At 50.7% G+C, this 16,017-nt stretch overlaps 1 protein-coding gene across 4 annotated transcripts in view; it reads right to left on the bottom strand.

The window, feature by feature from the left end:
* Positions 1–16,017, bottom strand: part of LOC139054161 (glutamate receptor ionotropic, delta-2-like) — a 105,763-nt gene that overhangs the window by 27,954 nt on the left and 61,792 nt on the right. The gene's annotated exons all lie outside the window — the stretch shown is intronic.

The raw sequence follows: 16,017 nt of genomic DNA, 5'->3' as shown, positions 1-16,017 counted from the left end.
CGCGACTGAACAAGGACGTAGAAAACAGCAGACAACGCTGACTCCGTGTGTCCCTTTCTTTCTACATCCGCGTTGAGTCACGCTTACATATTCTATCATTGTTAATTTAGTCAGTAAGCGAATGTTTACAAGTTCATACGGCTGATAAAACTATTAGCTGCACTTCGTAACGCTATCTGCTAATTTTCCTATAGCAATCCGTGCTTCGTCTTTCTGGCAGAACTCTGAATTTTCTGACAGAATCACACAATATTTATTTATATTAAGCCTTAGGCGAGTGTGAGCATATTTCACGAGTTATCGCGCAGCCCGACTTGCGCTTGCCGCAGATTACCCAAAGGTACCGAGCGCGATCGCCGAAACTGGTAGCAGCAGCGCGGAGGTCGCTCTTGGGTCGAAAGTGGTATCACGTGACATCGCTTCGCCGCGCCGACGTCGTGTGTGGCCATTTTATCCCGTGATTTAGAACGTTTATTTTGACCCTTGTCATTACATTGCCTCTTGTCGATTAGTGGTAATTACCGCCCTACTGGCGCCGAAAACCGTTGCTCCGAGCCTCCTAAATGATTTGTAGTAAGTTCATCGCGGAATTTATGTAGACAATTGGCGAAGTTTTGTTCGTGTGTGGTTGGATTGCTCGTTTAAAGTCCAAGGATGAAACCTGGTCTGCGAAATGGCGTACCGGTTAGTTATTCTTTTTCAACAACCTAAAGGTCTCGAGATCACTCCTCAGAATTTTGTCCTAAGTACGTTAACTTGTTGTCAAAGGCTGGCAGCGTTCTAGGCGCGGCCGGGTTACAGTTCGTGATAACGTTTGTCATGAAGAAAATAGCATTTGACTCATTTTTCAAAACGTCTTTTATTCTTTCATCATCAGCACAAATAAAAACGGCCTTCCCTACTACGTGACACAAACGTAAGATAAAATTGTCGTGTTCTAGGGCTTCCGTGAACGAAGAGGCCGACTGAACTTGAAACATGCTTTATTGCATGGCAGAAACTTAACGTGGCCGAATGACACACAAGGAATATAAAGGACGAAAAGAACACCACAGCTTTCCTATAGAGAAACTATGGCTTTGCGGCCAGCGATTATCTACGCATAGTGGGCGAGGGTGATGGGATCGCGATATGCGCCGCGCGACAGAAAGGGAAACTCTATCACACAAGTACACGTGTACAGATATGCGACAAAAATTACGTAAATCTATTACCCTACAAAAGCGCATGACGTCCTCCGACCTCCTTTTCACTGACTGGGGATTTTCATTTGCTTTTTTTCTTTATCTTCAGCTCTTGGGCCACTTGCTACGCTAGGCTGTGGGATACGTGAAACATCTTGTGCGGGCTGCGAATGGTGTATGGTCACTTGGCTACAGAATTTGCGTAACCAAATACACAAGTTCCATCAGTTACATCTTGTTCAACCATTTCAAAGATCAGTCATGCCTAACTTATGTTACAGTTAGATGGAGGGGGTGTTTGTGGTTTAATTTTTGCAATCGTGCTCGCTCTCCATTCGTAGCGGGCTCACTTGTTTTGGAGATAGTGTAGGAGCACGAAGGCAGAAAAAGTGGCTCCTCGCTCCCTTCTGGCGTTGCCCGAGGCTTCGCTGCCCTGCTCGAGCCCGGTGGTGGTGGTGATCAACTTTATTCTTCTATTTATAGGAGAGGTGTGAGCTGAGCCCTAAGGGCCCAGCCCTTACAAAGTCTAAAGGGGGGGGGGGGGTACCCTAGTCCGGGACCCCCTTGGCTTCTGCAGCGGCTCGAGCCCGCGCCGCACATTACAGAGGGTTGTGGTGCCCTCTCGTTCGCTTCAATCACGGGCGCTTGCACTCGCCATGAAGACTGCCACGAACCGCTGTAGTCGAAGGTTTCGGATATCTCCCTGCCTTGTTGCCCGAATACGTCCATGCCATTTTTGAACCGCATGTGTCGAACGCATGGAGGGGGAGGTCGTACCCGAGCACGCATGAAAGTTTTTTACAACAAATTGCACATTTGTAACCCTTGCAGAACTCCCGACGAACGCTGGTTTGAGCTGGATAAGTTATACCTGCTGCGGCATGCTCAGCTCTCTCAGACACCACCGTTCCTGCTCGGATGGAAAAATGTATGCTGCCCAGACATGCGCCTCTCTGAACACCGCGCGCGAGGCTAAATTTACCTCCGATTGCGTCATGCACGGGCCGACAGCACCACCATTATCGCATGCGGCACGTGGGCAAGGCCGAGTAATGGCTTCACTCCTCTCTAGAAAGAGGGACATGGGTATAGTATGGTTGCGAAGCTAGACGCGAATATGCCACAGTTACCGTGTTTTCCACGCATGGGTTTCAGCAGGTTCGACCCCCCTTAAAGACGTTTCACGTCGAAACGTAATTACAGCAAGCTATATATCCTCTGTGTTATTGTGCCCTGGGGCGCATGCGATCGAGAAACGACTACGCGGCACGTTCATCTGCTGCGTATGCAGGCTAATGAAGGCCCGCGCCAATCCCTGATGCTCTGTATTCTTACGGGCAATGAGATTTAACCCGCTATAGATATTTATTGACCAACGATATTGCTGCGTCGTAAACTAAGTGCGGATGATACTTGCAGCAGCAAGTTATGCAGAACATAAAGCCGCATTTGAAAAACGTACACGACCAATGATATCCAATGACCAATGATATCCGATCGATCTCAACATGCCTCGCAGATGTGCGCGCACGTTGTCCGCGAGAAAGTAAGAACATGAAAAAACACGCTAATAGATTCCAATCGCGTACTAAAAGATCCCTTCACATGTCCAAGTCCTTGCGCAATTTCTTTCGCGTTCAAAAGCTGACAAAAGGTATAGCACTAATGCGGGAGTAGCATTTATGCAAATCCGTAAAAAGAATTGCAAGAAGTTTCACGTAATTTGTAAACTTCTATATCACGCGTGTCTGCTGCGCATGCTCTAACACATACAGTTTATGAAACTAACATTCGAGCATCTTGCAGAGTTACGGTTTCGCAAGCATGGTGTTTCAGCTCGTTTCTTCTTTGCTCTTTTCAACTGACCGGTGTTCGCGGCAATATTTACAGCTAAGGTGTCTATGGCTGGGAGCTGGCGGCTCAAGTCTGCGCGTAGACAATTTTTTCTACGAAGCGAATCCCGAAGATAGTGCAATACTTAACCGAACCGCGGTGGAGGCGAAGCAGGCGTTAAGCGCTCCCTATACGTGGGCCGTTCCCGAAGGTAGTGCAATGCCGGAGCGACCCGCTGAGGAGGTCGCGATATTCTGTCGCTGAACAGACGACGGCGCGTTACCCTGGCGCCATCTCATAGCGGTCGTCGCCGCACAGCCCGTCTTGCACGGCACAACGCTTTCCTTCTCGCGCTCACTTCACTATTGCCGCCTTTCATCCCCCGCTGTACTCTGCGTTCCCTCCTTCCTTCTTCGCTGCGCTCGTTCGCTCCATCAGGCCGAGGACGCCGACACTAAGCGCAGGAACGGCCGTCGAAGAGCGGCGCTCTAAAAAGGGCATTCGTATAGATTCACCAGCCATCTAAATAGAACACTTGTGCGATTTTTATATTGACAGCTTGTTGTGATGGCAAATAAACAGTACCAAAAATATTTAATCATGAAACTCTTTATTGGGCAAATTCGCTCCCAGAAAAGCAAGTTGCACTGAAAGTGCAACGATAGCGGCGAGCACAGTCAGCCGTCGTCCGAAATTTCATCAGCGTGTCCGGCGCATCGGCTTTCATACATGATCAGTCGAAAGTTGAAGCGTTATCGCGGGCTCTCGCACATCTTTCAGGAAGTGCAACACGTTCGCGTCGTGCATAAACACAGAAAAAGGGTTGGGCGACGACAAAGGCAACAGACACAATCGGCTACGCTAATCGGTAATGTCCCGATACATGCAGACATGTTTTGCACCAAGCGATAACGTTTAGGATGTGTTAGCCGTTAAAAGGTGGTCACTGGTAAAACACAAACGAAGTACATGCAGTGCACGCGTCAATATATTCCAACAACGAGTTCGGACATGAACCACAGGTAAAGCTTCCACTAAACGATCCAGCAGTGGCTTCACGTGTGCTGCCATCAAGGAAACTGTAGGGCACGAACACCAAGAGTCTCAGCTAGATGCGCAGAGTGGCACCAGGGCGTGTTTGCGGTTCGCTAGAACGCTTCGTCGCACTGTAATTACGCTGGGTAGCCTCAATTACGGTGAAGACTTGTCACTCTTTGCAAATGCCCACGATATATTTACTGGGGCATCTCTTTTGTAGCGAGTATCCAGAATGCTGTTGGAGAGGCGCGAAACACAGAGGACGCGACCTCGTCCAGATAGCTTCAAGCTTCCACGACGTCCGCTATCTTCAGGTACCGAAGAATGTGCAGAAAGCAGTATTCGTTCAGCTGGTCCAACTGCTTGCTACCGTCTTCCTGGACCTCGCACTCGACCCGTTCCTGGATGACGCCCGTCAACTTCATGTAAGTGTGTAAGTCCGCATTGCGCAGAAGCTGGCGGGCTTTCTCGATCTTGGACACGGCTTCGGCCTTCTCACTCCCGGTCACCTGCGCCCGATCCCGGTCTTGCGCAAGCTTGCGCAGGACACCCTCGACGAGTACCGGGTCCTCCGAGAGGAGCTCGAAGGGGCGTGCGCATTCTGGGCCGTGGTCTCCCATCACGAACCGGGTCGCCCGCTGTACGAGGCCGCAGTTACGCCGCACGACATCCTGGGCAGCGCACATCTCGTCGTTGTGCTGCAAGCAGAAAGGAATCCCCAGGAGAAGTAGGTTGTAGTTCTCGGCTAACCGCGGCAGAAGACGCCCCAGGAATACAGGCACAGAGCTGCCTCTGACGGCTGGGAGAATGAGCTCGTAAAGCTGCCGGTTGTTCAAAGCGGCGTCGGCGAGCTTCTGACAATCTTCGTCGCGCAATTCGATCGTGGAGTCCAGATAGATATTGCTGATGCTCTGATTCAAAGACAGAGCTTCACACAAGTTAGATAGCGACTGACGTAGGGACTCGTAGTGCTCCTGTTCAATTTCGTCCCAGTCATCGCCAGAGTCATGTGTTTCGATAATTAGCTGAATTACCTCGATGGAGGTTGATCCCGTAATGTACGCAGCAAGCGATGCGAACGCGTCGTTGTCGAAGAAATCCAGAAACACGTGAATCAACGTTATGTGGTTGCAAGTAGCGATGACGTTAAACATGTTTCTCAAAGCAGCCACGTCTGCTAGGAAGATAAAAAAACTGACAGTGACGGCTGTCACTGCCTCACACGCAGAAACTATCTCAACGTCCTCGGGGAGAACGACATAGCTTCCGATGCGCACTCTTTCGCCAACGCCACAATCCCGTATTATGCGACAAATTTCTTGGATACCACAATCGCTCGGAATGGTTTCCAATGTCAAAATTTTAAGGCGGCACTTCTTTTCAAGTGCTTCGAGCAAGAGGTAGCAGTCTTCCCTGGTGGACCACGTTAAGCCAAGCTTTAAATGCTTGAGCGTGCTGTTTTCCTGCAACGCTAACACCCAAGTAGGGACGCCGAGTGCGTCGACGTTTTCATCCGGTTGCGGATTAAGGAAGTCTTCATCACTTCCCTCGAGCAGCAAGCACACACTTTGCAGAGACGGGCTATGGGCTACGGCTTCCAAGAACAGCGCGCAGTCCTTGCTCGCGGCCTGGCCTTCAACGGATAAACTTTCCAAAGTCGTCATTGTGCTGATCCCTTGTGCCAGCGTCTGCAACGCCGCGGTTGCGAACACGAGCTGGTGTTCTACCAGTTTGAGTTTCCGGAGCATCCCGTTTTTCTTGACCAGATATTCCGCGAACCACACCGATGCGGCTTCGAGGGGGCCTGAAGCAAAGAAGCAGCCTCCGACAGTCAGTTCAGTGATGGTGTCATTTTTTAGGAGAGCATCGATGAGCGTCTTCCCCATGACAGTGCTTAATTTCAGCTCCGATACGTCCAGCGAGACCAGTCCGGTGCCATCTTTTTCCAACAGGCGGGCGGGAATTTTCATTCGCTCGGCGGAACACGCATGGCCGACTGAACATCCGGGCGACTGCTCGAAGACTTCCACTTGGTCACTTGCATTGCCGAATAGGGTGAGCCTCTCGAGTCTGGACGAGGATTGCAGGGCTTCGACCAGCTGGCTTGTGTTCGCGGCACCGTAGTTTGCCGCCACTGAGACAATACATCGGTGCCGTTTGAGGAGCCAGCGTAAGAGGGACAGGGCTGCTTCTTCGTTGTGGGTGCACAATTCGCAATGTGGGGATCCGAGGCAAACGCCCGGCACCGTCCGGACGCTTAGGTCTCCGAGCTTGTTGTGAGACTCCTCTCTGAGCTGAAGGCCGGCGTGCCACAACACTTTGTTGCAAGCTGTCAGGTGTCGAAACAGATGACATACGCGACCGTGGCCCCGTGTGCACGTAGAGGGAATCATCCCCGAACCAGTGACTTCACCTTTGCAAGAAGATCAGCGTCTCTGGAGAACTGCGGGAATTGTGGAAGTGGTACGGACATCCGCGTTGCGTCGACCGTCTGTCGTGGGTGTACGTAGTTGCAGTGGCCGCTTCAATTTGCGCCGCCCATTTATACCCCTCCGCTGAACGTGCATTTGAACGGCGCATAAAGGCATGCGGTTAAGTTGTAGATACGTAATCAAATTTAGTAGGGTCACAAGCTCAGCAGCTAGAGTGACGCGCGCGTCATTCTTTGGGTGTTTCATTGGCTGTCGCGTGACTACCCACCAGTAGCATCTATACGCGACAATTACTGGCATTGATTTACGAGTTGTAGAAACAGGATTAGCGTAAAAAAATGAGCGTGACTCGCCTATTGTTCGGTAACAGGGGTTTATGCGTTCAGGACACTGTGTAAGGTCTACTCTCTGCCACTGTGTGCTTGAAGGCGCACAATATTCTACCTTCGACCGGTAGTAAAGGATCGAAATGTAAAACGAAAAAAAATAAAGTTATCCATTTCATTATCGAATAATAAATCGATGCGCTCTTGAAGAAAATGTTAGCGATGTGTATCAGAAGTGAATGACTACACTGCTGACAAGGCATTTTGGTGGATCCCGTGACTTCGGTGTAGTATAAGCGGAGAGAACTTGGGGTGGCGCTCTCTCGCGAGTGACGTCATGTCCAGGACGCCGCTTACTCCGGCTCGCTCGGCTGCCGGGTGCGCTCGTTCATTTCTTGTATGTTCGGGGTATGGGTAGCTCGAGCCGTATTTATCGAAGCATATGTCCGCTCCTTTCTGCTGCCATTCCTAAAGCACAGAAATCCTTCTTCAAAAGTGCATGAGTCGAGAGAACTTACGCATTGGATATGGCAAGGTATGTAGCGTTGAAGGGGTCTACTGGTTTCGCAAAGCATATATGCGACGTGTCTTTCCATAAATTTTTCGTAAATAGAATGCCTCCAAACTCCACACACGAAGTTGTGTATGATGCTTTGCTAAGCACCTAATAATCCTTTAGTACTTAGGTACGAGAGACATTGCATTTTACATGGAAGAAAAATCTTGGTAGCTGATATCAACGTGTTATCCATGTTAGAAAGACGCTGCGCAGTGACGATATCACCATGATTCTTCTTACTCTGGTGTTTTGTTCTAGTCAACTATGGACGCTTTATTATTGCGCAAAAGAAATAGGCACGTATTTCGTAAGAAAAGTTTGCTGCTACTTTCAACGCTCTCTGAAACAGGCCGTCATAAATGAATTGTTCGTGGCTGCTAACACGACGGCGCGTCGTTTAGCAGCCACGAACACAGCAGCACTCACATGAAATAAACGTTTCGTGGTTGAGATCGAGAGCCAATGAATTGTAAGCGATGGCATGTTTGCTGGCGGCCCTCAGGAGCCTTTATCGACGATATGGCACGCCCCTTACGCAACGGTAACAACCGACTTTTGTTGTGGCGAGACACGCATTGTTCTCGAAACCCATTAGTTCATTACAACCCCCAATTGAAACCACAAGGCAGTTTTCTGCAGCGCCCATTGCAATGCGTTAGGTGTACTCGAGTTAGTGCATCGAAGCTTAGGGTGCTTGCGAAAGGAACACTGAAGCTCCTTCGGCCTCACCATATCTCGAGCCAACATTGTTTACTTATACAAACGGACAGCTATACGCTTGCTCTGCACATAAAAGTGAACCTCGCAAGCCTTCATAAGGAAGACAGCACAAGCCTTACATATTATTACGATGTCGTCGAGCGATGCTCAAGGGACTAGCCGCCGCGAGAACGACGACGAAGTGGGTCGGTGCCCTTGGCCAAGCGAGTGTCGGCCTGGCGGTCTGGCTCCAGTGTAAATAGCCTGTAAAGAGCCTCTTTAATCTGTGTCTTTCCACACGTAACATTCTGGTGGAGGTGCTGGGTATCGATCCCGCTACCTCTCTTGGTTAACTAATTGCCATGACGCCATTAATTTCCGACTATTCTCCATTACTTGCATTTCGCAGTTTCTTCCCGTTTTCTTGTCTGCCACATTTCTCACCATCTTGCTTTAATAAATTGTTGTCTGCTAGTTTCGTGTTCATGGCTGTGCAGCAAGTTGTTATATATTGAAGGAACATGGCACATTTATTTACGATACCCCTTTCGATGCGAGTTCCTAGAAATATAGTATCACGAACGATAAAGTTCTACTTACTCAACATTTGGCATGATTGTTGCGCAAAGTTACGGCTTGGAACAGCAAATATGAATTTAAATAATACTGACATAAAGTGAAACACCTTTGCGTGCTCGTCGACGCAAGATATAAACTGCGGCACCAGCACCTGCGTGAAATTACTCGATTTATACAGCGTTATGGGTCACAAAAAAATAATAAGAGAAACGAAACTGAAATCATGGCCTCCGAGATTCGGCAGCGTGCGGCGATAGTCTTGAAGGCTGGTGCGTTTCGCCGAATCCGCCACGTGCGCTGAGAGCCAAAGTCGGCCGCCGGCGCCTACGTCGGTGTCCACTCTTTACGTTTACTACATCGCTCTATGGCCATGCTGTGGTGCGCCACGAACCAGTGAGCTGTTGCGCATGCCCCCTTGCGGGTTTCGCCCTCCCTGAGGGCGCTCAGCGGGTCAGAGAGCCGCGATGCTGGGGATTTTCTAGGAGCATTTTCTCGACATTGTCGTGTTCCCGACGGAGCGCTCCAAAGCTTTATCGCCCCGCCCAGCTCACGCGTTCGGGTTGGCTTTCATGCACAAAACGTTTTCAGCTAAAAAAAGAATCGGACAGCTATACTTCAATAGACGTCGACTTCAAACTCTTTGGTATGTGGTTGGGAAAACGCTGAGGTTGGTTCCCATTACCACCACTATCGCCTTTTAAACCCTCGCCCCCATGAAGTTAGGCTTCGCGCTAGCAAACAGTAGGCTACGGAGCATCGCGGCATCACCTTGGCGGCAGCTCTTGTCCGCAGCCCATTCGCGCGGCTGGAGCACGAAAGTTAAAAGCGCAGATGACAGGCCACACCAGCTGATGGGCCACTTTATGATTGCCGAGCATACAACAGCGATAAAGCGAGATCGATGTACCTTGTCCCTCTATTTTATCCCCGAATCCAGCGAGCGTCTGCAAGCACCCTTGATGGCAGCGCCGCGATAACGGAGCGTAACTCCTTCGGGCACGGTCGCACTGCTTAGGAACTTTTGATCAACACTGTACATCCCCCTTAACACGCCCAGATCAGACATCGAGGGTTTCGTGCGAACGCACTCCATACCGGTCATCGTTGTCGGTGATTTCAACGTTCGCATTGCCAAGCCACAAAACAGGCGGCTTGTTCAGTTAGCCGCCGAGAAATTCCCACAATTGCAGGCCTAAATAATGTTCACTCCAATGCAATCCAATCCCACGATGAGCTTCACCGATGCCGCTCAACCAGCAACACATCGCACATGCATCAAAATAAAATAAGCGTCCCAAATCGCTGGATAAAACCGCCACACGCGATCTCGCCGGAGCGAAGCAATATCACGTCCTCCAACTTTCGACCAAATCACGACTGCAGCGCTGCCGCTTCCAGTTTCGGCCCTCGCGCACCGTACGCTGTGGTAATCTGTGCTAGTGCAACATTCCAGCACTAGCCGAGATGGCTGGTGGCTTCATGAGCTCTTTCTTTCAGCGTGCCAACACTGGTATAGAAACCACAGCATTAAAAGCGAATGAGGGTACGAATCAATTTAACTCACACCCTTACACCTATATTTGGGGTGAGCGTGCAAGATATAAACCAATTAAGGAGCTTATTTTACCTTTAAGATTGTAAATTATTTAGCAGTGTAGTGTTCAAACTCGTCTAATCTAGCTTTAGGAAACTTGACACGAGTGTTTCCAACCCTCGAAGCCAGTTTTCCTCTAAATCCGATAAAGCTTTCCCCTGTAGGATTTTCTAGATCTGGTGCAAAATGTGGTAGTTCACTTGGTAATATTATGTATGTAATGATCAACTTTTGCTACTGTTATGCAAATAGACAGCAAATTTTATCGTTTAAACATATTTTAGGCTCACGTTATAGGTAATGAAATTGTGAAGTCCCTGGACTCAAGTTAAATTATGTCACATTGCGAGTTATGCTGAGAACAGGGTAACGGGCGTTGAGAAGTACTAACAAAATACGACGTCAACACGTGCATAACTTGTTGTCGAAAAGTGCTCTGCATACAAATTCCGCATTGCCATGATTGCGCGTTACCTTATTCGAATTGCAGGGACCACGGCCGCTGGACCTCCCATACCTGATGTAACAGTGCCAAAACAGCGCGCCACTTAACACCAATGTAAAGGTGTCCGTATATATTGGCCTCGAGCTCCACCACTGGAAAAGCTGGCGCCACCGTCGGCGTGACGTGCTAGGAGGGATCACGTGGACATAGCGGCCGCGTCGGCTGCTTCGGGCGCGCCGAAGCGAGCTGAAAACGAGAGTTTCAATTCCCTCGTACGCTGCGGTTTTCATTTAGTGGCGAAATTTTCCCGTTTCAAGTGTCTCCTTTACAACGCTTGAAAGCACTACAATAGGTAGTGGCTGCCTTTGAAGGCGCGCAACATGGCAGGCTACTGCTCGGTGCCGCAGGGCCGGACGCACGTAACGGAGGCCGGTGTCGGCCTTATTCACACGTAGCCGCAGGACAAGAATTCAAGCTGTGTGAAGCTTGGCTCGCGAAACATAAAACCGGCAGTCATCGGCTACAACTCGGGTATGCAGCAAGCATAGACGCGAGGAAGATTTCTGCTACGGCGCCCGGTCTGCGATGTTCTGGAAACGCGCACTGAGACGCTCGCCTGAGTCCGCTGCCCGACTAATGTCATGACGGTTTGGTCTATGAACTTGTCGATACTATAGATACTGGCAAGTTCAGTGGAGTGGAAAGGCAGCGGTAAGAAGCACATTTAAAGAAAGCGTGGCATATGGTCATGTTTGTGTTATGAATTAATGCACTGGATTACAAAAAAGGAGCAGCGGGAAATTGCACGCTGAGAACGCCGATAAACATACAGTGCGACGCAACTCGAGAAATAGTATTGAAAGGTCAAAGAACTTAGAAGAAAAAAAAAGATTGCATCGTCGCGACGGCACATCACAGTCCCCTGTTATGGAATCCCAACCGGTGCCACCAGTGTTACGACATCCAACCGGTGCCGCCAGTGTTACGACATCCAACCGGTGCCAGCAGTGTTACGAACTTTCACCGCTGCACCACGATTACGGCTTTGTGGTCCCGTAGCGCTCGTCACCCGTTTCGTGACAGAGCGTTGGTAGCGAAGACTCCGAGCCTGGCGTCGATGAGAATAACAAAAGGGACTTTATACATTATATACAGGTTATCATACAGGACATGAACGGGTCGGCACTGGGGCCGAGTGCTCACAACAAACGCGACTGTTCTCGCACGACGACGTCCGGCGAAAACGCGTTACACATCTCACCCCAGTCGGGAGCGACACTCTCTCCCGGTGGGGTCGGCAGATCCTGTTTTCGAGCGGCGTGTCGCTGCTTTTATAATCCCCGAGGCCCATTGTCACTCAAACGGCCCAATACAAAGTCAGCACACGACGGTCGTCCGAGGGGTCCAACCAGCGACCGCGCTGGCCACTCGGTTCAAAGTTCGCGCGCGCGGTGACCTCCAGGCAAGGGAGGTGCGGCGCCGGGCCGTCGGGCACACGCGGACACGTCAAAACACGCTGCTCCGCCGAGGCTTCTCCCGCACGAAGGCGCAGCATCTTGACTTGTGAAGGGAGAATTATGGCGCTCGCAGGATAGATTCTGCATCTTGCAGATTCGGGATCCGGGCTTGTGGTAATGGCACAACAGCATCCCCGCCCTCAGATAAGGCGCCGGGAAGACGAGCTGCCTCCACGTGGCTCGGATGCCAGGCGCGCACGTTCGTCAGGCTCGTCCAAGTTCACGTCCAGTGTCGGGACGCCAGGTAACCTCACGTGCCCAGGTCCGACTCGCCAGGACAGGAGCTCTGCTCACCACGTCGTCGCCAAGGCACCTTGACCAGCTCCGCTCGGGTCGTTCCTAAGACCTTGCTTCTCGCCACTGGTCCCGCTTGGTCGTTCTGCAGCTTGCAAAACCGACCGGCAAAAGGCAACACCCAACACGAACAAGTGCCCTCTGTCTCCCGTCAAACACCAGACAAGGCCATAATTCAAATCAACCTAACTAAATTGTTTTCCCCTTTTTTTTTTCTCCCGCTGCAACAAGAGGCAGGTGTACGATCTAGCACACAAGGCTCAAACAATCAGTTTTCAAATCAACAACACACCAAAATAGAAACAATTAATAATCAGCAATAATAATGACAAATAGAATGGTCCCCTTGAAATCGCTTTGGACCGAAACCATACTTCTGAGGAAGCAAATGAGGTCATTCATTTTTCCCGGCGATATTTTCGCGGAATCCGAAGCTGCTTATATTTGCGACCCTGCTTATCCGTGTAGCCGCGGTACGATAAGCCAGATTCTTTGCCAAATGAAACCCTCTTTTTTTTCACTCCCCGTTTGACGCTCTTCCTCAGATCGGCTAGTGAACAATCTTCCTGTTGTTCGCGAATCCGAGTTTCCCTTTCAACTGCAGCCTGCTCCTGCCAGCTGGCGGAAACCGGAGCGAGTGTGGAGCCCGCGTCGCCTAATTGCGGCGTCGAGTCTATATCGCGGCTAGCACTGCACGCGTCACTCCCACTCACTTCCCGGACCCGCTCGTCTAGGCCAGCCTCCGAGCTCTGCCTCTCCCGTGACTGCTCGCCACTCAAGTTACCGTGATCGGTCCGCGTGCCGCACCGCCTTTCGCTCACCGACGCTAAGTCAAGTTCCCTCGACAGCGGGCGCGCTTTGGATCCCGTGGGGGCCATGTACGCCACGTCGGCAAAGAATGATTTGCCCTGATCCCTCAGCAGCTGCTCCGAGCTATTTGAGAAGAGGTAGGAAAATTGCTCCGGGAGGGCGGCTGACACAGCGGCTTCGGTGTTAAGTTTCCCAAATTCTCCTTCAATGCTAACCGTTGCGATCGGTAAACAGACACTCTCCTTCTCGGCCACTTGCCGTATCCTAACGCACTCTCCCGTAAAATCCCTCGAGGAGACGAAAGACGGGTGAACAACGTCCATAGTTGCTGCAGAGTCCCGCAGTGCTCGGCACTTCTTGCCGTTTACCTTAATTTCCTGCACATAGGGCTCCAATAGACGTATGTTTTTGTGAGTTTCCTGTATCGTTGCAAAAGCAATTCTCTCTGGGCAGCTTGCAGCGATGTGCCCTTGCTTTTTGCAATTGTAGCAGGTTAACGGTCTCCGTTTTTCAAAAGAACGCGTCATTTCGTTTCGCTGTTTCGGACCATCGTCATCATTCTGAGATGCATTCTGTCCATCCCTTACAGTTTCTTTGGGAAGGGACTCGTCGTCCCGAAACTCGCGACGCGTGACTTCCTTCCGTTCGTCGGGCTTCCCGTAAAACCCATCTCTTCTATCTGCTTTTTCTATGCGCACTGCCTTGCTGTGCAAGCTGCGGCGGGTGTAATACTCTTCCGCTAACTCTGCTGCCTTGTTTAGCTTAACCTCCTTTAGCCTATCTTGCAGCCAGAGCCGGACATCCTCATCAATGCAACGGTAGAACTGCTCCAACGCGATGCATTCGACAATTTTGTCGCGGTCGTCGTAAACCTCTTCGCCCTTCAGCCATTCCACCAAGTTGGCTTTTAGACGAAACGCGAAGTCAACATTCGACTCCTTACCCTTTTTTGCATACCGGAACCTCTGCCGGAAAGCTTCGGGCGACAATTTGTACTTCCGCAGTAGCGCTTCCTTCACATCACTGTAGCTCTCAAACGCCTCTTTCGATAAGCAAGTTATTACGTCTGATGCCTCCCCAGGAAGCAACGCTAACAGATTCTGTGCCCAGAGGGATCGCTCAATGCTATTCCGTTCGCACACGTGCTCAAATTTCACGAGGTATTTGGCCATATCCTCTCCGACGACAAAGGGTGGAAGTTGATCGCGTATTCTTGGAACGTTAGAAGTGAGACTAGGCGCTGGCGAGCTATTTCGGGTCTCCAACTCTTTCATTTTAAGCTCGTGCTCACGAATCTCTCTCCTTTCCTCCTTTTCCTCCTCGCGACGTTGCTGTTCTCTCCTTTCCTCCTTTTCCCGACGTTCATTGATACCCGCCCAGGCCTCAGCGGCTTCCTCAGCCGTTACGTCCCCGGTCCTCATGACCTCAAGGATCGCATTCTTTCTTTTGGTTGAGCCCAACTCAATGCCCAACTCCTCACAAATTTCGAGAAGTTCCTTCACCTTGTACTTCTCCATCGTTCACACTGTCCTCCTGCTGTTTACCCTTTTTGAATATACCTGCCGTACGCTACTATAATACTACTAGTAAGACATATGCAAGTATATCACACACTGCCCTGTTTACCCGCTCAGCATCCCCTGGTTTTCAAAACACTCTTACTAGGCTTGAAACACACAAGGTTATCACAATGCAACACCAAATCCTTCCCTAAGCTACTATAACCTGTGTCAGAGAAAGTCTGGTGTTTGAGGTAAACTTCAGGCACTCACCGCGCCGAGGTAGCTGATGCCGGTCAATCCCGTAGCTGCCATCCAGTGTTATGGAATCCCAACCGGTGCCACCAGTGTTACGACATCCAACCGGTGCCGCCAGTGTTACGACATCCAACCGGTGCCAGCAGTGTTACGAACTTTCACCGCTGCACCACGATTACGGCTTTGTGGTCCCGTAGCGCTCGTCACCCGTTTCGTGACAGAGCGTTGGTAGCGAAGACTCCGAGCCTGGCGTCGATGAGAATAACAAAAGGGACTTTATACATTATATACAGGTTATCATACAGGACATGAACGGGTCGGCACTGGGGCCGAGTGCTCACAACAAACGCGACTGTTCTCGCACGACGACGTCCGGCGAAAACGCGTTACACATCTCACCCCAGTCGGGAGCGACACTCTCTCCCGGTGGGGTCGGCAGATCCTGTTTTCGAGCGGCGTGTCGCTGCTTTTATAATCCCCGAGGCCCATTGTCACTCAAACGGCCCAATACAAAGTCAGCACACGACGGTCGTCCGAGGGGTCCAACCAGCGACCGCGCTGGCCACTCGGTTCAAAGTTCGCGCGCGCGGTGACCTCCAGGCAAGGGAGGTGCGGCGCCGGGCCGTCGGGCACACGCGGACACGTCAAAACACGCTGCTCCGCCGAGGCTTCTCCCGCACGAAGGCGCAGCATCTTGACTTGTGAAGGGAGAATTATGGCGCTCGCAGGATAGATTCTGCATCTTGCAGATTCGGGATCCGGGCTTGTGGTAATGGCACAACACCCCGTAGGCGTCGAAGTCTCTACAATGAAATTATTTTTGAACTGCTCTGATAGCGCCCACGCAACAATGGTTGCCTGTATACTGTCAAATGCTCATATTCTGCGGCCTAAAGCTCATGGCGGATGAGGAAGTGAGGTGGGCGGATGAGATTAAGAAGTTTGCAGGC

This window comes from Dermacentor albipictus, chromosome 1, assembly GCF_038994185.2.
Source record: "Dermacentor albipictus isolate Rhodes 1998 colony chromosome 1, USDA_Dalb.pri_finalv2, whole genome shotgun sequence".
NCBI lineage: Eukaryota > Metazoa > Arthropoda > Arachnida > Ixodida > Ixodidae > Dermacentor > Dermacentor albipictus.
Note: the sequence above shows the minus strand (reverse complement) of the source record. Positions and strands in the feature narration are given on the sequence as shown.